Genomic DNA, 24,305 nt, shown 5'->3' with positions numbered 1-24,305 from the left:
GAGCTCCACAGCCCCAGGGCTGTGAGTACCTGTGTACGTGACCTCCACACCTGGCTTTTTCCACGTGGGTTGAGAGGATAGACCCTTTACCCGCTGAGCCACCTCCCGGGCCCTGTCCTGTGAACCTACGATACCAGATCCTGGTTAGGACATCAGATCAAGACCCAAGTGGCGGGGTCAAGAAGGTGTTCTGGTGGAGCAGTCTGTAGAATTGTGCGTCAGGGATGGGTAGGAGCTAACTGAGCAGGAAGGAGACAGGATGGAGAATCAGTTCAGGCAGAGGATGTCACAAAGGCACCAAAACGTGAGGGCTGTGAGTTAGGCGTATGGGAGAACACAAGGAAGTGCTGGAAAATTAGACCAAAGGTAAACTGAGCCAAATATGGAACATTTCTGGTGCCCATTTAAGAATTTAGGCTCTACCATCAAGAAGAGATTGATGGGTTAAGAATGGAGTGGACAGCTGGGTAGATTAGAGGGTGAAAAACCAAGCAAGGGTCAAGGGGATAGGCAAGAGCTGAGGTGGAAAAGAGAAATTTGCAAGGACAGTGCTATCTGTTATGGGGAAGGGGATGGTTTAAGATCATTTATCAGGTGAATTGTTTGTGGCTGCCCGAGGCCACTGCCACTGTCACAGGGGGACAGTCCTGCCACACACAGACGAGTTAGGAGACAGTAATGAGCTAAGTTCTGAGCACAGAGTGCCGACAGTCTGCACAAGTGTTTACCCTCTAGATGTCTTACACCTGTCCATTAGCTACAGTCTGAAATACGGTGGCAGACACTGTCAGTCAGCATCACCGCTGTATCATTATGGGCGGAAGTCAAGGCTGGGTGTGGTGGTGCACCCTGCAATCTAGCTCTCCACAGACGGAAGGACTATCATGAGAGACAGTCTATCTAGTGAGACCCGAGCTCAACGAATTTTAAATTATTATTTAAAAATAAGTGAGAGAAAAAGGATTATTTCTTTTTTAATCTTTGAAGTAACTGTACCCCATCAAACTTAAAATAACAAAACGAGATGATCTGGGGTATAAATCATGGAGAATCCTTTGCCCGGTGGTCAAGGATGATCAGTCAATGGCAGGACACACCCAGTACGTGTTCTCCGAGTCAAGCCCGGGGTAAACCTGTCTGAGGTACCAACATGAGGTGATCTGCATTATGCAAGTAAAGAAATCTATTAGGCTCTGATGTCACCCAAAGCCACTTGTCCGAGGAGGCCTTCTGTCATTTTACTCCACTACAGACCTGAAATAAGGATCAGTATAGACCAAAACAAAAAAACCAAACAAAACCAGCCAAGTTTTCCTTATTTCATTTTAAGGAGAAATGGAAGCTCTAAGACAGGAGCGCTGGCAAGAGAGACCTAAAATCCAGTCTTCCCTTTCCAGATTCAGGGCCCTTCCTTGGGACCACAGGTGGAGGTGGGCAGAAAGAATATTAAATGTGGGACACCATGGTCACTTTACAGAGAGAATGTCAGGGTCTGTGTTAGCTACTTTTCATTTGATTATGGGATGGGGAGTGGGGATGGGTGATAAGAGCAGAGAGCCCAAGCCAGTCGGAGGATGGAGGGATTTGCACATATCCAGAAAACAACTCAGAACCAGGATGAAATATGGCCCATGAGACACCTCCACCTCCCATCATTCCCTTCTCTCAGCGAGGCTCCACTTCTAGAAGATTCCACAGCTTTACCGGTTAGTTGTTACTGTCAACTTGACACAACGCACAGCAGCGGCTGTCAACCTTCCGCACACTGCGGCCCTTTAATGCAGTTCCTCGAGTTGTGGTGACACCACCTCCACCCCTTCAACCATAAAGTTATTCTCACCACTACTCCTAACTGTAATTTTGCTACTGTTGTGAGTCATAATGTAAATAGTTTGGGAGACAGAGGTTTGCCAAGGGGTAGCAAGCCCACAGGTTGAGAATGACTGTTGATGTAGGAAGGGCCAGACCAGTATTTGCAGCGTCTCCAGGCAGGTGGATCTGCACTGTATGAAAAAGCAGAACTCTGGTTCTGCTTGAGCTCCTGCCACGTTTGCCCTCAGAGATGGAATGTGACCTGCCTGGAGGCAGAAAATGAAACAAACCCTTTCCTCCCCAAGTTTTTGGTCAGACTCTTATTCACAGCAATGGAAAAGCAAGCGGGCTACCACCTTCCAAATCAGCACCAACTGGGACATTTTAAAACACAGGAGGCTGTAAGGAACATCTACATCCAAACCTAACAGGTTTATCTCCAGTGTTTTACTTGGCTATATATACTCCATGTAGGCCAGCTAAGGCTTTCTGAGATGCTCTCTACTGAGGCTGACACCTTACTCTGTTCTTCAAAGCCCCCACTACTGGTCCCCATCTTAGTTAAGGTTTTACTGTTGTGAACAGGTATCATGACCAAGGCAACTCTTTATATCAAATGTTATGAAGGACATTTAACTGGGACTGGCTTACGGGTTCAGAGGTTCAGTCTATTATCATCAGGGCAGGTGTGTCAACATCCAGACAGTCATGGTGCAAGAAGATTTGAGAGTTCTACATCTTCATCTGAAGATGAAGTCCACATCTTCATGACATGCAGGAAGCCAGGGTAAGGGTCTTAAAGCCCACGCCCACAGTGTCACACCTACTCCAAAAGGCCACACCTCCTAATAAAGCCATTCCCTGAGTCAAGCATATACAAACCATCACAGTGGCTTAATCTCTCTCTGGCCTCTATAAAACATCAATCCTCGCATCTATGAAAGGAATTCTGGCATCCAGCCCTTTGTACACAAGAGTGGGAAGCCTTGGAGAGAGAGCAGAATCTTCAGGCAGAACTGAGCTCCTGAGCACGCTCCAGGCCAGCACCCAAGAACGAGGGAGCAGTATGAAGCCAAGGTTCACCCTGCGTCCAGCGCACCTGTAAACAAGGGTCTTTCTGCAGCAGCAGGGTGAATAGAGGTGGTTGGCCCTTCTAAGTAGTTCCAGTCCCGGAGAAAGAGGCAGGGCCTCTGTCTTCCCGCATTAATCAGTCGCTAGATATGGCCTTATCTGGAGAAGGAGGCGTTATTTAAGACAAAACAGTTCTGTTTAACCTCGAAGAGGTTCTCAGCTGAGAACTGTCAGCTGCCAACATTCTTGGCAGCTGATGGACTACGTTCCTGGAAGGGGCGGGTTCTACCTTGGCTAAGTCATGGCTAAGGTGGTCTGGCCCCATTGTCTGCATGGCTAGGGTGGTGCTTCACCCCTTCATTACTCAGACCGTACTCAGGTTTGTAGGGCATTTTCTTAATCAGTGAGTGTTGGGAGAAGGAGCCCATCCCTGGTGGCGCCACCCCTGGGCTAATGGTCCTGAGTTTTATAAGAAAGGCCAGGTGAGCCGGGAGAAGCCCTCCATGGTCTCAGCATTCGCCTGCCTCTAGGTTCATGCTTGGTCTCCAGTCTTGGTTTCCCTCACAGACTGCATTCTTCGTAATCTGGTGTTTCATCAAAGCAATAGTAACCCAACTAAGACAATACATATCCAGAGCAACAGCAAGGGCTGGGAAATTAAACTGCCATTTATTAAGTTTCATGAATCTCCTCTTACCATTTATAGCAGGAAATAATTAAAATGAATGTTATTTGATAGAAGCTCCAAGCTTGCTATGAGAACCCACCTGAGATGGTGCTATGTTTTTTTCCCCCCTATCCCCTTTTTGTTATCTGGGAAGAGGAAACTTCAACTGAGAAATCAGAGTGATCTGTGGGACATTTTCTTGATGAATGAGTGATTGATGTGGGAGGTCCTAGCCCACTGTGGTTCGTGCTGCTAAGCAAGCCTTGGAGAGAGAGCAAGCCATTCGGCAGCACTACTCCACGGCCTCTGCTTTGTCTCTGCCTCCAGGTTCCTGCCTTGACTTCCTTTCATAAAAAGTGACTTCACTGTATGTTGACAGAAACACTTTGCTTCTGTATTGCTTCTTCTCATGGTGTTTATCATAGTAATGAAAGCCAACTAGGGTAGAGGACAAACTCAAAGCACTGTTGAAAAGCTAAAACTAGAGCTTCACAATGTTCAGGGGGAAATTCTGAACCGGTGAGAAATAGATATTTCTAAATACTTACAGATATTGATATTCTTAGTATATATTATACTATATATTATTGTATTATTAGTATATATTATATGCTATTATTTTATTAGTAGTATATACTATATAAATATATGATTCATATACAATATATATAAATATGATATGTAATATGTAATCTGTTAGTATATATTTACTATACAGTCAATATTATTGTTATAGATATAGAAATTGATATTTCTAAAGAAGAAAGGTAGAAGATTCAACATTATTGAGGCATAAATTCTCATCAAATAGCTATGTGAACCCAATAAAGGTCTTAAAAATTCTAAGTCTTTTGGGCAGAAATTAATGAACTGATTCTAAAATACAAATGAACATATGAAAGATACACACACACCACAAAGGCAGAAAGGAAGAAGCCCATGCTTCATTTTAAAATTTACCATTAAGCCCTTTAATTAAGATATCATAGTGCAGCAAGGGGAAGACATATAAATCAATGCAGCAGAACCGAGAGTCTACAAGTAAACCTTTGCAATCCGTCATAGTCAGGGTTCTGTTCCTGCACAAACATCATGGCCAAGAAGCAGGTTGTGGAGGAAAGGGTTTATTCAGCTTACACTTCCCACATCGCTGTTCATCACCAGAGGAAGTCAGGGCTGGAACTTAAGCAGGTCAGGAAGCAGGAGCTGATGCAGAGGCCATGGAGGGATGTCACTTACTGGCTTGCTTCCCCTGGCTTGCTCAGAGTGCTTTCTTATAGAACCCAGGTCTACCAGCCCAGGGATGGCACCACCCACAATGGGCTGGACCCCCCCACACACTTGATGACTAGTAGAGAAAATGTTTTACAGCTGGATCTCATGGAGGCATTTCCTCATCGGAGGCTCCTTTCTCTGAGATAACTCCAGCTTGTGTCTCATTGACACAACACCAGTCAGTACACAACCATAGCACATAGGTTTTAGGGAAGGTACCAAGGTAATGGGACAGAGAGGGCCGCTTTTCCGACACAGTGTGGGTGGCTGAAAGCAGAAACCAAAACAGGCCAAAAAACTGGAGTTAAAGGATAAACTTTCAGGAGGGGAACTGAAGTCCGTGTGATAAATTTTAAAATTTATTTGAAGAAATTGCCAAACTATTCTAAAATGAACTCAAAATGAATTGGAGCATAAGGTGGGTTTTTAAAAATGAAGAAGAAAACACAGATGAGATTCACAAGCTTGGGTTAGGCAAAGAGTTGTTGGACAACATCAGAAAGCATGATCGGTTCAAGAGAATTTTGAGGCAGAAAAAAGATTTCAGCAAAATTAAAAATAGGTTTCAAAAATATCAGTATGAAAATTATAAGCCAGACACACACACACACACACACACACACATACACACACTCGAATGTGCACGCACACATGTCACACACACACAGTGTGTGAATGTTTATTTCCATACCAACCATCCTACTTTTGTTTCTGTTGTCTTGGTGAATACGCTAACCCAAAGCAATGTGGGGAGGAGAAAGTTTATTTCCTCGGACAACTGTCAGGGAACAGTCCAGCAGGGACTTGCGGGCAGGAACTCCAGACAGTGACAGAAGCTCAGACCGTAGATGAATGCTGCTCAGTTGCTATTCTAATATCACTCAGAACCTCCTGCCTAGGAATGACACTGCCCACAGTGGGCTGCGCTCTCTACCTCACTCAACAGTCAAGAAAATGCCGCAGAGGTGTGCCCATGGAGAAATCTGATGGAGCAAGTCCTCAACAGATTCCCTCTTCCCAGGTGTGTAAAGCTGGCAGCCATGACTAGCCAATATTAGTCATAATGTCTAGAAAGTGAAAATAATACACAGAGCTTCCAGTGAATAGAGTAACTGTAGTGTGGACATACAATGAGATAGCATTTAAATAGTAATTTAAAAGGAAACAGTGATCCCTGCCACAACACGGACAGCCACAGAAAACAGAAATAGGGTAGGCAAGGGCAGGCACAGGCAAAAGATGGCATACTATAAATAATCTTGTCTAAAGAAAACACCCAGAAAACACAGACCCAGAGTCAGAAAGCATCATTGGTTGCCTGGACCGGAAGTAGAACAGACTGTGACGGCCAATGGGCAGACGCGATACTTCAGGGTAAAAGAGGTGTTTTGTTTGGGTCCTGTGGTGTCTGGATAACCATATAAAGTGGCTGAAACCCACTGATTTGTGCCCCTAAAGCAGGCAGAGGTGTGGCATGAGATTAGATCTCAGAAAAATGTTAGAAATTTGAGAGCTCGTTTTGCTCACACGGTGAGGGCAGGCACTGAGGCCGAGCCTCCGCTGCCTCTCATCTGGGCTCCTCTGCGCTCTCGCCTTCACACCGACTCCTTTCCTAGCTACAGAGAACAAGAAAGTAGAAATGAAGACAGCATTGGCCACTGCTTTTTGGCCTTCTGGATGAGACCAGCTATGGCATCTGTTTTTACCAGCCCACTTCCTGAGGCATCCTCTGAGGACAGGGAGGTAGAATAGGACCTTGCTTGAATCACACTTCACACGTAATTCTGGTATTATAGTACCTTGAAAAACAGTGTACCCCCTTAAAACAAACAAAGATACTGGTCAGCTAAGCCAGCCACTTTAATAGGTATCTGAGAGAAACAACAGTCACTGGACAAAATATGTCACATGGCCATTTTAAAGGATTTTAAGTATTGATTTGAGACAGGATCTCACTGTCGCCTTAGCTGGACTGAAATACACTATGTAGACCAAGCTGGCCTTAAACTCAGATTTGCCTGTCTGTCTCCTGAGTAGTGGGATTTAAGGCATGTGCCATCACACCCTGTGATCTCTCTCTCTCTCTCCCTCTCTCTCTCTCTCTCTCTCTCCCTCCCTACCTCCCTCCCTCCCTTCCTCCCTCCCTCCCCCCCCCCCTCTCTCTCTGTGTGTGTGTGTGTGTGTGTGTGTGTAGTCAAAGAGGCCAGAAGAGGGTATTGAATACCCTGAAGCTGGAGTTGCAGCTAGTTGTGAGTCACCCAATATGGGTGCTGTAAACCAAACTTGGGTCCTCTGCAAAAGCAGTTTCTTAACCACTCTACAAGGGTTCTAGCCCAGAGATTCGAAATTTGTGGGTCAACAACAACCCTTTGGGGGGGGTAATATATCAGATATCTTGCATGTCATATATTTATATCATGACTCGTAATAGTAGCAAAATTACAGTTCAGAAGTAGCAACAAAAATAATTTTAAGGTTGGGAGGTCACAAAAACATAAGGAACTAAATCAAAGGGTCACAGCATTAGAAAGGCAGAGAGACACTGCTCTAGCCCTGGACGGGACTGTAGGGGATCTAGGGCTAGATTGCTGTTCCCAGTGACCTAAGGTTTCCATTAGCAAGAAGGAATGGAAGAACAGCTCACAGTCCCAGGGCTGAAAGTGAATTCTTGCTGTCAATCTAAACACAATCCCAGCCGGCACTGCTCACGCTGTACGGTGGTGTCTGGCCACGAGGGGAGGGACCAGGATGTGCCTCCCATTCACGGTCGCTAATTAAAATGAAAACTAAACAAATGCTCTGTAAAAACAGAAGGCTTCTAAAGAAGCTGTCTGTTAATTGAACAAATGTTCACTGTTCTTTGTATTTTTAGTTCCAAGACAAAAACACCTGAAGGCTGGGACATTTGGTAGAGTAGAAAAGCAGGATTCTCAAGTTAGAAATGCCTGCATCTTGAAACTTGGTGGTGTCTTGAAGTAAACTATACCTTGGGCAAATGTCAGGGTAGCTCTGCCTCGATTTCTTCATCTTTCCAAAGGGAATGCTGACAGCTGCCTCACAGGCGAGGGAGGCCCTCACAGACGGTGTCAAGCCCCCGCCCTGGTGCTTAGCTCCCTCCTTGAGACTCACACAGCAGAGAGTCACAGCTGCCACACACAGCCAGGAAGGGTGAGGACTCGCTGTTTTTCTTGCCAAAATTAAACAGCTTTCTAGCCACAGTTTCCCCACATTTCCCTGGCTGATTACACTTCTCAAGGGAATTTCTAATTAGAGATCATCCATTCGATATAGACACAAACACACACTAATTTGGAGAAGGGAGAGGGAAAAAAACCCAATCTACAAAAAACAAAGCAACACCCCCCCAATAAACAAACATCAAATAAACTACCACCACCACCAAACCAGGAAAACGACAATAAAGATAGAAACATACACAGAACAACATTCTAAAAATACTTTTTGAAAACCTCAGATTGTCGTAATCTTCCCGGTGGTTGGTTCTTTAACAAAACCATAGACAGTACTTGGAAAAACACGTTGACCTCTCCATGTTCTGGGCACATGACGGAAGGAAGAAGCTGGGCTGTGTGCTTGAGAAGGTGGACAGATGCAAGCTTGGGTCATCCCAAGGCAGAGGGAGGGACAGAGGGAGCGGCAGAGGAAGGGAGGGAGAAATGGAATTGAGGCTAGGGGAGATGAATATGAGCCTATAACAAAATACAGTCAGGGCTGGTAAGACAGCTCAGTAGGTAAAGCCGTATGCTGCCAAACCTCACAACCTGAGTTTGATCTCCCAAGATCCACTAGTGGAAAGGAAACTGAACTCCAAAGGCCTGATGCCTGATTCTCCATATGTACAACACTATTTTTCTCCTTTCTCCTCTCTCTCTCTCTCTCTCTCTCTCTCTCTCTCTCTCTCTCTCCACACACACACACACACAGAAGCGACACACACTAAATAAATAAATGTAAAAGAAAAAAAAATAAAAAAGATCCTATTCAAAGTGACAAAGATCAGTCTACAACTTTTAAGTGGTCTGCAAGTGTCACAGCTTTTTCCCACTTAGCATAGACTGAATACAGTCCCAGTCCCCATTTCTACAAGAAAGCTGTGTGCCACAAAGGCAAACTCTAAAGTTGTCAACGAAAGATAAAACAAATATCTAGTATGTCTGCCATCTACGAAAACATCACAGGCAACATCGTGGCGAACTCACTTGGCGTCTAATCTAGTGACAGGCACAAGCCATGCTAATGTCTGCTTGGCTGTTCCAGTCCCTGCACACATCTGGGGCTTAGCTACCTCCCGGTGCCTCTCTTAGCCACTGAGGCTGCAGCTCATGGGTGTGTGCTCTCCTCCCCGTGGGAAGAGGCTGCAAGGACTGGACGAGGCCATCCCAGCAGTGTCTGCATGAGCCCCTGGGCAGCAAGCAGTGTGACGCTTGAACGCAGCAACAGCAGCTCTGCTTGCTAAAACCAGCCGGCTGTCAAACACCCGCCTGTTTTCCAGAACATTCCTCAGATCCCAGATTGAGAGATTCTATCTGTCCTTCAGTGCCCTCCAAAGATCAGGGCTGTTAATTTCTAACCCCTGCTTTGGGTAAAGTTCCTCTTAGCTGAAGATCTGCCATATTTCACACTTGCCTTAGAAACTGGTTACAAGGAAAACAAATCAAAGACATACTCTTCGGCGGCATCTTCTTGTCTCTGGCTTTCCTTCTCCTCCCCCCCCCCCCATAACCCAAATTTAGGAAAGCAGCTAAAGTCTTGTGTCTTCAAGTGCACAGACAAGAGGGAAGTTGGGGGTAACTTATCTTCACCAACGGCTCAGGTCTGGCTCCCAGTTGCAGCACAAGCCAATACTGTGTAACAAACACCCTTCACCCGAGCACTGGAGCTGTTGGCCACACTGTTGCCAGCCCACAGCACAAAACAGCTGCTCAGGTGTGCTTTCTGGGACACTGGAAATACATTGTATAACATTATATACCCAGTTAGCTGCTGACTGCATCACAGTGTATGAGTAAAATATGGATGAAAAATACCTGCACTCTTACTTATTTGACTCTCTGTCTGCCTGTCTTCCTTTCTTTATTTAATTTTAAAGTGTCTCTCTGTAGGGCTAGGCTGCTGGGGAACTTGCTATATGCAGCCTGTCCTAGCATCCTATATGAGCTCCTCCTGCCTCTGCCTCTTAATGCTGGGATAATAGTGGTGGTCCTCATCAATCCACGCAATGTTCACTAAGAGTCCTCACAACGTACCTATGCCCTACTTCCAAAAGCAAATTCTGCATCAAGGGAAGAGACCCACTTGGATATGATTGACAGGAGCTACCAGGTTTGCATAAAGGTCACTCAGTGATGGTCAGGAAAGCCCCAACATGTATGCTCAGCCTTTTGTTTTTGAGATGGGGATCTCACTTTATACATGAGGCTGCCTTGAAACCAGTAGTCCAGGCTGGCCTCAAGCTCAGAAATCCTGACTTAACCTGCTAAGAGTTACAGGTAGGGAGCCACCACACGGGAGTCTGTGTGTTGTGTGTTTAAAGGGACTCTTAGTAAGGCTTCTTAGTAAACTCAACAACCTCCTCTTCTGTGAATGTGGCAGAGCTCTGGGGCTTCTTTTGTGAGGGAAGAGGTGGGAAGTGAGTCTTTAGGTTTTATAACCAATGCTTTATTGAAGACACTAGGGGTCAGCAGATTCCTAAAAGTTGTGAGTGATACCAGAAGCCCTGGCGTCCAGGGCGTGGCCCAGTGCTCAGGGTGTTGCTGGAATAATGCCCACGACAGGAAGCGTCTAATTAGCACTGTAGCCGCTTCCCTCTACGGGCCCTCCTCTTAACAGTAACTTTAACTTTCATTTGGGTCCCTGACGTCCTCCAGCAAAGCCTGGGTGCTCTGAGATGAGGATCTGCTGGCGGAGTTTGTAGTGTAGCCTAAGCTAATTTACATGATACCTCCCACAGCACTGCCCAGGCTGCCAGTTCAAAGAAACATGACCTTATATGGGCAGTGAGAGCCTGAAGACCAAATGGATGGAGGTGGGAATGAGGGTAGGGGCGGGGACCAAAGATGTGGCACAGCAGGTGACTAAAGACCAGCAGGGGTCAGTTCTCAGTGTTCGCAAACACCCATAAACACTGTCTGGACTCCACAGGTCAGGCACCTGCATTCACACATTTGTATATGCACACATTAATAATTTAAATTAATTAAAGATTGAATGGGGAGGGGTGGAGAAAGTTGCTAAGAACAGTGAGATCTTCTGACAGGGTTCCTGGAAGTCTCCACCCCCTACCCATCTTTTCTTCTAATTGAGATAAGAATGTCTGTAGTGAGCATGCGCAGACCTTAACCTGGTGATCATTCTCTAAAAAGCTCAGAATAAAACCTTCCATTGTGCTTGTCCTGTGTTCATTATTATACGCAATCAACCAAGGGCTCATCATTTGGGGAGCCATACTTAACAGGCTGTGTGTATACGCTTCTGAGCATCTTGGTAACCATGAGGAGTCTTGAAATGGTCCCCAGAGGATGCCAAGGGATGACATATGACTCCAGGGAACAGGCAAAACTGATGCCACCTCTCGACTTTTCCTAGTTTATCACGTTCTAAAACCCATCAAATGTTGTGAGATGTCCTATACGTTTGAAGAGGTAGAGTTCCATCTATGAAGGGTATAAATGTCAGGTCCACCACCTCAGTTCAAATTGTGGCAACGCTCTTGGAGCTGGGTGACTTTATCTCCATCTGGAAGCAGATAATGGCGGACACCTGTCCTTAGCTGTCTCTTGGGCGTATGTGTGGCACAGGTGATGATTTTAGCATCCAAAACTATAGTCGCTAGGACTCTAATCTCAATATTCCTTAGGAGGAAAGCATGCAGTGTCCTACAGAACCGGAGGAGCAGCCCTCTGCATTCCCACTGTCTGCATGTATTCCCACCGGGGACAAGACTCCCTAGATATGCCCTGATGAAAGCAGCCGGCAAGAATCTGCAAATGCAGTACCCTCACGCAGGGTCTGTATCTCTGATTGGGAATCTAAGATAAGCCTGATGATTCTGTACTTGCAGGGTTAATGCTTGTGATTCAGGAATAATCCACACTCTAGGGAGACTTTAAGCAGTTTCAAAGGAGCTACTAAAAACTTAGCCATGGCCTTCTCTGCTTTTCCGCAGCCTACTTCTGTGTATATGATACATGTGTGTGCAGTTAGTTGTGTGCCCGTGTGTAGAGTCTGGAAGACAGCCTTAGGGACCAGCTTCAGAGCGCTGTCTGCTTCCTTTGAGGCGAAGTCTCTTCTTGCCCTTCAATTCAGCAGTTAGGTTAGCTTGGCTGACCGCTGAGCTGAGGATCTTCCAGTCTCTGTCGCCCCAGAACCGGGATTGTAAGACCAGAGCCACGTGACCTGGCGAGTTCACATGGGTTCTGGGGATAAACTTCAAGTATCTGCAAATCAAGGGTTTTATCACCACTTCTAAGGACTTTAGCCATTCACTCAAAATCAGGTGGCCAGAGGAGAAGTTTAGGACCCACATATCTGTTTCAGGATTCCTCTTCAAGGCAGCCGAGAACAGGGTATTCTGGGACAGATGCAGCAACGGAAGCAATCGCTCTGTGCTACACGCTTACTTTTCCTTCTCTCTCTAGCAAAATATTTGGTTTTTACATTCGTAAAGTGTCCCCTTTTCATTGTGTTACAGGATGTCAGGTGCTTAAGCGGCCATCTTGGACCATAAGCAGAAACCAAGAAGTTGGGGATAGGCGGGAAGACAAAGCGAAATCCACAGCTAACACTAGGACAGAGATGTCTGCCTTCTTGAAGCTGTCTTAGGTAGCAGACCTCACACTTCTTCCATAATCCTTGTGAAATGAAACCCTACTTCCGGGAAGCTCTGTCATTTGGAACATCAGTCACTGACAGTAATAATCTGGGACGGTCCAGCCTCAGTTTATCCACTGTTTATGTTTCTGCACTCATCTGAGGTAGGGACATATCTGCTGCTGTTAAAAGGATGAGTCACGACACTAAAATCCCACTCACAGTTTACAGAATAAGTTCTACCTACATACATTATATTAGAATGGACACCTCTCAGATGTGGAGAGAAACTGGGACTTAAAAAAACTGTGCATAAAACTGTTTTTGTTTTTTGTTTTTTTTTATAAGAGAAAACTCATCTATTCAGATCACTGCTTTTGCCTCCTGTATCTGGCAGTTTCCGTGGAACTAAGAAAGTGTTCTCCAGACGCAACAGGGCCAGTTTCTCAAGTTTCTACTACAGTTGAGCAATTTAGACTATTACTTACAGCCTCTTCATCTATAAAACAAAAATTCACGTTATATTTGCAAAACTAAGATGAACTGATTCAATGAGTCACCGTGTGCCACTCCCCCCCCCCCCCCCCCGGTGCTTGCAGGGTGTTTTAGTAACATGCAGGTTGGTTTTTTGTCAACTTGGTACACGGGAGAGTCATTTAAGGAAATCTCAACTGAGAAATGCTCCTTCCAGACTGACCTGTGGGCAAATCTGTGATACACTAATAACTGGGGTGGGGCAAAAGGGGGCACAGCTCACCTGGGTGGTGCCACCCCTGGGCTAGTGGTCCTGACATATGTAAGAAAACAGGCTAAGCTAGCCATGAGGAGCAAGTCTTAATAAGCAGCACCTTCTGTGACCTCTGCATCAACGCCTGTCTCCAGATTCCTGCCCTGACTGCCCTTTATCGAAGTCCATAATCAGGACACGCCTTCTGAAATACATCCTTTCTTCCCCCAAGTTGCTTTTGGTCCTGGTGCTACGTGACAGCAATAGAAACCCCAACTATGCCCAGACACAATCTTTGTTTGTTTGTTCTTTTGGTTTTTAATTGGTACAAGCGAGAGACTACTTGTAAATTTGTAGAATTGCATTCTTATGCATTTGTTTTATAATCATAGTATCCCTAATTACTGAAGATTGGGTTTCTTCAATCAGAATTGTGACAACAGCAATAAGATGATTAACTGTAGCCATAAAATTTGCTGACACGTTGTGTGATTATCAGATATTAGGCACTGTGCCAAGTCCTTTATTTTCACTGTTACATTAAAATCTTGGTTTTGTTTGTTTCATTTTTTTTCTTGTCCTCTAGAGATTTGGGGGGATGGGAATAAATAGGAAATGCACAGACACTGTTTATAAAAGAAAATTCCACGTGGGACATGGTGGGTGGTGGCATATGCCTTTAATCTCAGCACTTGGGAGGCAGAAGCTGGTGGCTCTCTGTGAGTTTAAGGCCAGCCTGGTCTACACAGTGAATTCCAAGCCAGCCAGACCTACAGAGTGATAATGAGATTACATAAATTGAAAGTTTTCCTGGTTGAATAGCTAACGTCAAGGAGAAAAAGACCTTAAAGGATTTAAACTATAACAAACAGATCTGTTTTCTTTAAAGACTTATGGCAATATGCTGATAAGATATTTATGAAGTTGCTTACTATAGAAAAGATGACAAAATGCATATTCGGAACATACTGGACTCCCTTCCTACATTAGACATCTCTTATTTAATTTAGGGGAAACAGATATCAGACAATTCCAGGCAGAGGGATTAAAGGTGTGTCATTTCTGCCAGATCACACAGACCTAGAAGGTCTGTGGATGTGATCCCTTCTCAGAATCTCAATGCTGCTGGATTAAAGTTCCCCTACGCTCAGTGTACAGGGTCTCCCTTTTCAAAAACCGGCTTTCCCTGCATTGACGGGGTGTGGGTCTGTATTGAAGAGATGTGGGCAGACGGCCTTTCTCACAGGCAAGAGTGTCAGAGGAGGGGGACACAGAAGGGCTGCAGCTGCAGGTCGAGGTCTCACAGAAACAGAAGAAGGATCGTGACCCAGCTCCTAGTGTGTCGCCTGGACCCTCACAGCCTGGCACTCAGCAGAGATCACATGTAGAAAGTTCCTGGTGAGCACCTGCTACTGAAGTCTGTGCTCCTCAGACCTGTGGTCTGCTCTCAGATGCCACCTGTTTGACAGGAACTGGTAATAACATTCTGTCTTCACAGGTGGCTGTGGCCTTTGTGCAGAGGAAGCCCCGACTGATGTCCTGAGCAAATGTGTATTTTTTCCATGTCCAGGACTAATGCCTCAGCCCTGTGGGTGATAAAACCTTCCTTGGGAGAGGCTCAGAGGGAAGGCAGATGCCTCCTATGGGCTGAGTGTGAATGTTATCAAAGTCTGCAAAAAACTGTCCACCACAGCTTTCTTCCTGAATCTTTTATATCTACCCAGATGGCTACTGTTCAAAGACTGCGTCCTTAAAGAGACCGCTCCTACTGAGGTCAGCTAACCCTGCCTCCTTATCCAGCGGTATGTAATAAAGCCAATTCCTTGTGTAGGTATTAACCCCACCTCTGTATCTCACTGTATATAATAAACAGGCTAAGCTTTCTGGGACGCTGCTTCCTCATCCAAGAACCCAGTCCACCCAATCCCAGCTTTCCTGAGTATCCACGCTTGCCTTTTCCTCATTCCCTTGTAGCCCCAGTAGGTCAGTCCCTGAAGCTGTGCAGGACACAGCCTGTCCTGCTTCGAGCAGCTTTGAATCGGCCCCTTTCTTGCATCTGTGGGAAAAAGAGGCCCTGTGAGGGATTCAGATCAAAGACTCTGAATCCTGCGACTCGGGGTGACTTTATCAAACAGGTTCATGACCACTGGGGCCGACTGGAGGCACATTGGCTTGCCTACACTAGACCTCTCATTTTAAGGTGGGGGTGGGTTACGGCATGGTCACAACAGTGTGTGCAGTTTGTGTTCAGGGGACATTTTGTACACAGGAAGGAGCATTGGCACATGAGGGATGTTCCACTCACACTCAGTGGAGGTGGGGTTGGGGGGATATGTGAGTAAATGAAGGTAGTACTCGCCTTCTCAAAAACCTTTCCAGGGCCCAAGATCCTTCCATCTCACCTGCAGGGCTTCAGCTCAGACATTCGAGTGTGAGTCGCCTCGGCGAGACTTCATTTCTCTAAGGATAAAGCCCAAAATTCCTAACAAGGTTGAGAAGAACCTGGCCCCAGTCAGTCCCTCCCACCCAACGCAGGATTACTGACCAATGTCCTGTGAGCGGCTCTCCTTCATGTCTCCCAACCGGCTGTGTGGCCAACTCCTAATTCAGCCACCGGGTCCCAGTGAAGCCTTCCACATCTGCCCCTCATAATCCCTTCCATTACCCTTGCAGTGTTTTTTACCACCCCTGCTGGGTTGTCTGTCAGGGGCCTGGGTCACTCTGTCCTGCTGTTCATCAACGGTCATCGATGTCAGGCCTTTGCCTTCAGGAGGCACCTTGGCAAACTCTTACTACACAAACACATTCGATTTTGTGCCAGTTTCAGTGCTGGGAATGTGCAGGCCTCCATTCTGTGACTTCACGGATGAGAGAGTGGGCTTTGAAAGGCTGAGCCACGTATTTGCACAGGGTTGCGAATTTGACTTTCATTTAGCAGTTCTTTGCCCCTAGGTAGCTAAGGCAGCATACCTGAGCCTCACTGGCCTCCACAGGGCAGGGCCCCTTTACCTCAGAAAGAAGGAATGCCCGGGGAGAAAGAATTTGCAGGGGGTGGCTCAACTATGAGCAAAGCAGAGGAAAGGAATGTAGGTCAAATTATTGCCCTCCTGCCCAGACGCTGTAGTGGTTGCTTAACTGTCGTCATTGGCAGGTACACGTGAGGCCACAATCTCAAATCATCAGATGGAAAATTCCAGCTTAACAACTACTGTTAAAACCAACAGAAACTATGGCGAGGGTCTGGAAGAATCATCCACATTAGGCAACTGTAAATGTAGTCTAGGGCTACAGCTCAGCAGCCATCTTGATTGGCCTGCGCGGGTCCTCTGGACAGGAAATGAGAACTAAATGATAATAGTTACAAAGATAAAGCACACAGCTAACATTGTTTATGGGCTGCAGTTGCTGTGCCCGCTCCACAGATGTAGGAGTCAGAATAAAAAAAGTTAAGTTTGTTTTTCAAGATGGAACAGCTAAAGGGATTAGAGGGGACTGGGAAGAGAGCTTGTCAGTAGAGAGCTGGTCTTGAAAGCATAAGAACCTGAGTTTGGGTCTCCAGCACCCACATGAAAAAGGTGAGCATGGTACTATACACCTATAGTCCCAGCACTGAAGAGACAGGCAAGAGGATTCTGGGATTATTCTGGCCAGAAAATGAACTTCTATGTTGAGCAAGAGATCTTGTCTCAAAATATAAGGTGGAAGGCAATTGAAGAACCTGATATCAGTCTTAGGCTTCCACACGGACCCCATACAAACACTTAAAACACACACACACACACACACACACACACACACACACAGTCACACACAAAGACACAAATAACAGATAAATACACATGCAGGCAGAGTCATAATACATACACACACACACACACACAAAGTCACACACAAAGACACAAATAACAGATAAATACAGATGCAGACAGAGTCATAATACACACACACACACACACACACACACACACACACACACACACACACACATGGCTTGTCTGATTCCAAGCCTATTTTTTCCAACTATCTAGTTTGTATAACACAGACGAATAGTAATCCAAACAAATCATTAGATTGTATTTTCCCAAAAGAATCAATTTAAAATTTAGCAAAGTCTGACAACATTTCAATAAAAATCTGTATCTTATCAACATGCTGTTTTCAGTAAGAAATTCTACAATGTTGACATTCTGCTTGATCCTTTCAAAGTAAAAATGAAGAGACAGAGAGACAGAGGCAGAGGCAGAGGAGAGGCAGATCTCTGTGAGTTCGAGGCCAGCTTGGTCTGTCTAGTGAGTTCTAGGACATACGGCTGTTACACAGAGAAACCCTGCCTTGAAAAAAGAAGTTCCACATTTGAATCCCAGACTTCCAATAAAATCACGTTTTACAGTGACCTGTGGGATACTATTATTAACGTACTAAGAAAGGACATGTTCAGGTTCAAGAGCTGTGAAGCATCACCTGTCATTAAGAGGCTGCTGGGATGAGCGCCACCAGAGCCCTCGGCTCTGTGCCTTCCATCTTGAAAGGAAGCTCATGAAGACACTTGATGTTAAAAAGTGGCTGAGACAACAGGATGGTCTAAGACGCGTGTTAAGAACCAGGGTGCGCCAAGGAAGCAGTTCTCAGCCTGTAGGCAGTGACGCCTTATCCTGCATATCAGATATTTATATTATGGCTCATAACAGTAGCAGAATTCCAACCCTGAAGTAGCAATGGAATAATTTTATGACTGGGGAGTCACCACAACATGCAGAACTGTATTAAAGGGTCAGAGAGAGCACCAGGAAGGTTGAGAGCCACTGTTGAAGGACAAGTGACAAATTTCATCCTGCAGGGAGGCGTAAGTCCAGGAAGTAAACAACTCAAAGTGGCTTCAGGAAGTCCCTTAGTTTGACTGGATTCGCTCGGCCCTTTCCTCCCTAACTCCACATGAGCAGTGCTGGCTGCTGAGAGACTTTCACCACACGCTCAGCTGCTTGGGAGAGGCTCAGCCCGACTCATCTACCTGGAAAGGATGGGCAGTCTCCAAGCTGCCTGCAGGCTGTGCACTGGGCTCCAGGTTCCCAGCGCTGTGAGCTGTCACCCACGCTGAGGTGGGCTTTGGTGGTGCAGCTGTCTTTGAGTCATTTCTGCTCCTGGTAAATAACCTGCCCATCATATTCCTGCAAGGAACCCCAATAGAACTCATTGGCTCATCCAGTTGGGCTTTGGCCTATCATCTGTCCCCTAACTGGGAGTAGCCATCAGTTCTCAATGTCCCAGGAGTAGAGTCATACAGCGGAAGAATTGTTACGAACGATTTTGAAGGGCTTGAGGTTGAAGCAGTCGACACAGATCTCTTTGACAGCAAGGGTCCAAAGACAATAGTCAAAGTGCGTCAGTCATGGAAACACAGACTAATTCAGTAGCCGAGTTCTTCGCGTCCTTGTCCTAGTGCTGTGACATCATCTGGAGAAAGACACAGTGGGGTTTGTCCAGAAACTTCCAGACTCTCCCCTCACTGGCATTCAGAATGGAAGGCTTTGATTTATATCTCCCATGCATGGTTGTAGATGCTCTGGTGCACTCCTAAGAGTATTTGCTATTTTGTTTTTCCACAGTCAATGCAGAACTTGTCACCAAAGAAGTGGGAATATTGTACTTTGCTTGAGCATGATGCTTCCCTACTACAACTTATGCCCCAAATCAAAACTGTGCAGCCCCTTTTCCATCATCTCATAAAAGTGTGAGACAGGGAGAGCCTAGTTTGTTCCCATTATCTGCAGGTGTGCTTTCCTTGTTATGCTATGCTGGGAATCTGAGAACCATGGTTCATGAGGATGCATCCCCTGTAGGTCCCCTCTGAAGGAGTTATATTACAAATTCCAAGTTTTGTGTCAGTTATTCCCCCAAACCCAGACTTCTGTCTGGTTTCTCAGAATCCACCTACGAAATACAACAAAACCGTGCAAAGACAGGACTCTCCTCCCCTAACCGTTGGCACCATTACATCCTTCTCCATGGGTACTGGGTTCCCAATGCAACTTGCATATCTTCACTCATAATTCAATGCATGCTATTCCCTCTGCCTGGAACTCATTCCTCCACACATCCCTGTCACCAGTGAAGAGACCAAGGCACAATTAAGTAACTTTCCAAGGACCACATGCTTAACAAGTAGTGAAAATCGAATTAGAAGCTTGGTTCGTGCCTACATGAGCCACAACTCCTAAAGACTTATCCCTCCAGCTACATATGGAGCAGAAGCTAGTGAATATGTAGGGTCTGAGCTCGGTCCTGCTCTCCTCGAAGGTCAGAGAGTCTTTAGCAGACAGTCTCGTGGAACTGAGGCAGAGCCAGGGTGGGCAGAAGGACTTACTGGGCACGTATGAGCACACAGAGAAAGTTCTCAGTCCTTTACTAAGTCCTTGGGCTCTGGCGTAGGCTTTTAGGTCTTGTTATAGTTTCACTTCTATGAAACCAAACACAACATCATTTCTTCTGGGACAGATGTCTGAGTCCTCTTTTAATCAGCTTAAATTTAATTGCTAAGGGTGGGCCCCCAGGAGCAAGGATTTTTAAAAAGGTAACACTTCCTTCTTCCCACAATTCCACTAAGCAGTTGGAGTTGGAAGCCACTGTTGAGGCTTCACCCCCTTCTGGCCGGCTTCCTGTCTCTCCAGGTTGTTCTTTTTCTGTGTTCTGCCATTTTCTTCAAACCCTATTTGTTGGCCTCTCATAGAAGTTTTTAATCATTTTTGTGTCACAAAGGACCTCTTCCAGGGAAGGGGGTAGGCCCGTTTTATATGCAAATACTAAAAACAAAGGATAGTAACAACAGCAAAAACTAAGAAAGCAAAGACAGGCTGACGATGGCCTACAGAAATGCTGCCCCTGCTGGTGAAAGCGTTCATTATTTTTCATATCTAGGAGACTGGCATAGAGTGGGTGGTTGGTAGATGACTGTAGCAAGAGTAAGTTCAGTCAGAAGCCACACTCACTTCTTGTTGACAGCCACTGGCTTGGTGATGGGAAAGCAACCCCATCTGAGAGAAACCAGCAATCCACCAGAGCTCACAAAGAATCGAATGTTACATAATCTATTTCTAGAACAAATTCTTAAGGCATCTGAGAATTTAAAAACTGGTAGCATTTTTTTTTTTTTTTAATCAGTGGAATTGCAATTCTGAACGTGGTGTCACAGAATGTCCCTCCTTCCGATGCTGTCGGGGAGGAAGCGGAACCAAGGACCTGGGTTTGACTCAGAGGACGCTCTCCTCAGATAAGTGGAGGAGGGATGTTTTCCTGCAGAGTACTGCCGTCCCCACACGGCTAAGCCTAAATCCCCAGACCCCATGGTTAGGTCTTTATGATTTCTTGACAGCGAAGACTTCATAGGTATGGGTAAATTAAATCTTGAGACACGATTATCCAGGATAAGCTGGATGGTCTTAACATAATGACAAGTGTCTCTACAAGAGGGCTGCGGGAGTGTTAAAGAGGACCACAGCAGCTAAAGCTGACGTAAGAACGATGCAGGGCAATGCTCCAAGGCACGTGGACACCTTCTAAAAGCTAGGGAAGGCCAGAGAGCCTCCAGACCCTGCAGAAGGATTGCCTTTGGCCCTGGAAGATCATTTCAGACTTCTGACTTCGGAACCGTGAGATCACAGATATGCACAACAGTTATTGTTGGTGGCAATTTGTTACAGCGGCGATTAAGAGATGAACTCATCTGCCATACTGCAATAAACAACCAAACGGTTAACACACACAGGCTGCAGGCACAAAGCCAAGCACACGGTTTCATCTTTTGTCTGCATGCTATGCTAGTAGTTTTGACCCTGAGTGCTTGGTAGAACCATCTGAGGAGCTGCAATGGACAGATATACGCCTAGAGATGAACAGATTCTGACAGTTCACACCACATACACAGGAATACGGGGGAACAGGTGAATCAGAACCTATGGTGGGGAGCATTAGTCCTTGGACCAGAACATGGTGAAGTCTTTACAATGCCATGACACATGGGATGACTGAAGAAGCCCGCATCACTCTGACAAAGCTAAGATAGATTATAAAGGCCACTATAGCAAAGGTAAATTTATATAGTATGGCAAGGACCTTCCCCTAAGGAATAAACATTTCAGGGGACCAATCACTGGGCCAGTCCCGAGTAGGCAGGAATTCCAGGTTGGAGGAGAGAAAAGAGGAGGAGAAAAGGGACTTGAGGTCTCTGGGACAGAGAGAGAGCTTGGGGGGCAATATGTAAAGAACTAGAGGCCCCCTGGTAAGATGGTAGACTCCAGGAGAAGGAAAGAAGATGGAAGAAGAGAAGGATGACACAGATCTATGTGGCTTTAAGTAGCCACAGGTAGCTATGGATATCTTATAAGAGATGGATTATTACAGGACAATCTGTCTTATCTAGGTTGGCAGTTTGCATCAATATCAACTGGCTCTGAGTTTATTGTGTGGACATTTTATGGGGTGAGAATTTACTGATATAAATCTGATTGATAAATTACAAGCCTCTAGAGTTTTGATTTTACCGGGTTACAGGGATTTGGGTGGTCACTAGATGGGGCTAGCCATGTATAGAGACTGTTAGAGCAGAGAGTAGCTGCAGCTAGCATGGTATGGTGCCTTTTCCTTTTATTATTGCTGTTATTATTATTGTTATTTAATGCAACAATACAGTATTCATTTTTGTAAAGTTGCATGGTTGGGTGCACGAGCCAAAGGAGGACATGCTTTTCTCTATTGCTCTTAGCCTTATGAGATAGGTCTCTCTCGGAACCAGAGACTCACTAGGTCAGCTTGGCTGGCTGGCTGGTGAGCGCTGGGATCCACCCATCTCTGACCCCCATGCTGGGGTTACAGAAGCACACACCCATCTTTTAAGTGGGTGCTGGGTATCCGACCTTCAGTTCTCATGACCCGCAGCACTAACCCACTAAACCATCTCCCCAGACCCTTATATACTGTTTGTAAACAGCTTCGCTCATTGGTGAACCAAGAAGGTGACAGACGGACGTAGAAAAGGAGTAAATACTTAACCCCTGGCTATAAAAAGTCTCTTCGTGGTTATAACCGGAATCCACATTCTTACTTAAATTTCCAATCAGAGCTACAGTCATGGCAGACCATGTCGGCCCAACCACACCACATCTTTATTCTGATGGACAAAACATCCGCCTGTAAGTAATGACTGACAAAGTCCTGAGAAATGGTTAAACCCAGTTCCCCCCAGCTCCTTTCTAAAGATGAGCAACAGAATGGAACAAGTCCTAAACGACAATTTAAAACATACATTCCCTTCCATGGGAATGATAAGAACCAATAAACAACCAACTCGGCTAAGTGACTGAAAGGCACAAATCCTAGCAAACAAAAACTCCACGAGGTTGAATGGTGAGTAAAACATCTGGACCAAAACTGTGAATGGTCATCAAAATATGACTGTGGTCCACACTGACGTTGACCCACGACACTTGGTTTTTAGCAACCGTGCTTATGCTAGTGTTTGTCTACACGGCACTCAGGGCACCACAGGGTAGGAGCATAAGGGGTCATTGCTGAAACTCAAGGTCAAAGACTAACTTGGCTAAAGCCACACTCCACAAGTGCCTCCTTGTCTCTGAGGTACAGCCTGGTATCTGACGGCCCCAGAGTAAAGGTTGATCGCACAGAGCTGAATACAGTACAGGGGGAGCCCCACCAATGAACAACTCCATCATCTCTAGAAATGAACAAAGAAACTATAGAAAAAGGAGATGCGCACACGCGCGCGCACACACACACACACACACACACACACACACACACTGGGCAAAGAAAGACACACAGAAGCAATTGTTTAAAAACATGGGTTTACATCACGTAAGCAAAATCAGAATATTACAGGCATCCCTTGTCTGAGAAACCCACAATTATACAGCACTCTAATCTCTGGCATTTAATTTTTTGTTTCTATCATCATCATCATCACCACCATCATCATCATCATCATCATCATCATCATCATCATCATCATCATCATCATCATCACCATCATCACTTTATTAATACTTAGAAAACAATCGATATAATTATCTGAGACAAACTAACAGCTTCGCTCCTTCTCTGGTCCGCCCATCATTAGTACCAACCTCCCGAGGGAAAACCTGTTGACAGGTGAGTGACTACAGTTCATAAGACCCGGCACAGGAGGGGAACAGAAGCACAGACGTCTGCTCTCTGACACTGTGAGCAGGATGTTCCCTAGGCTCTGCTGTCACCTGGCTCTCTGCAGAGCCCTTCAGTCTGAGACCTACGACAGGCTTAGCCTCCTGAGAGGACAGACGTGGAGAGATTTGGCTCTAGGAACCTGAGGCTGGGGGACATCTCTCTAGACACCCCGGGAGTGCCAGCCTAGGACAATGTTGCTGACGGTGGCTGTGCCTATCCATTCGTCTTGCAGGAGGCCTGAGTCACGTGACTCCAAGGAAATCCTGATCACATGTCTTTCCCCTTGATTGCCTCGGTCCTAGCAGTAGCAGATGATAGTCTCTAGCAGCTAGTGTCTCTGGGTTAGCTCGGGGTCTGGGTTTTGCTCTTTCTGCCTTCCTTCTCTTGTGCAAACAAGTCCTTGTATTGAAACTTGTAAAATGACTTTGTTTTCTGCCAGGGCCTGGATTGGCACAATGACCCCTAAGCTGACCCCTAGAGCTACATCACCTTCACCCCATGTCGCTGAGCCTGTGCCAATCTACCGCTCAGATCCCTGAGAATCATCTTGTCCATGTCACCTAGAGACAGCTCCCAGGTCAAATGTCCCCGTGTTCTAATGCTATTTGTACTAATCTGTACAAGAAATTAAAGAGAGGCTTTCGGTTAAGTTGAAGTGTGAGGGGCCAGCACAGGCTCAGCCGGCCCTTGACCCCTCAGAACCAGTCCCGA

The 24,305-nt window shown here is 45.8% G+C and overlaps 1 protein-coding gene across 1 annotated transcript in view; it reads right to left on the bottom strand.

The window, feature by feature from the left end:
• SCHIP1 (schwannomin interacting protein 1) overlaps positions 1-24,305 on the bottom strand; it is a 125,651-nt gene that overhangs the window by 69,957 nt on the left and 31,389 nt on the right. The gene's annotated exons all lie outside the window — the stretch shown is intronic.

This window comes from Micromys minutus (genome assembly GCF_963924665.1).
Source record: "Micromys minutus genome assembly, chromosome: 4".
NCBI lineage: Eukaryota > Metazoa > Chordata > Mammalia > Rodentia > Muridae > Micromys > Micromys minutus.
The sequence above is the reverse complement of the archived record's forward strand: the minus strand, read 5'-3'. Positions and strand labels throughout refer to the sequence as shown.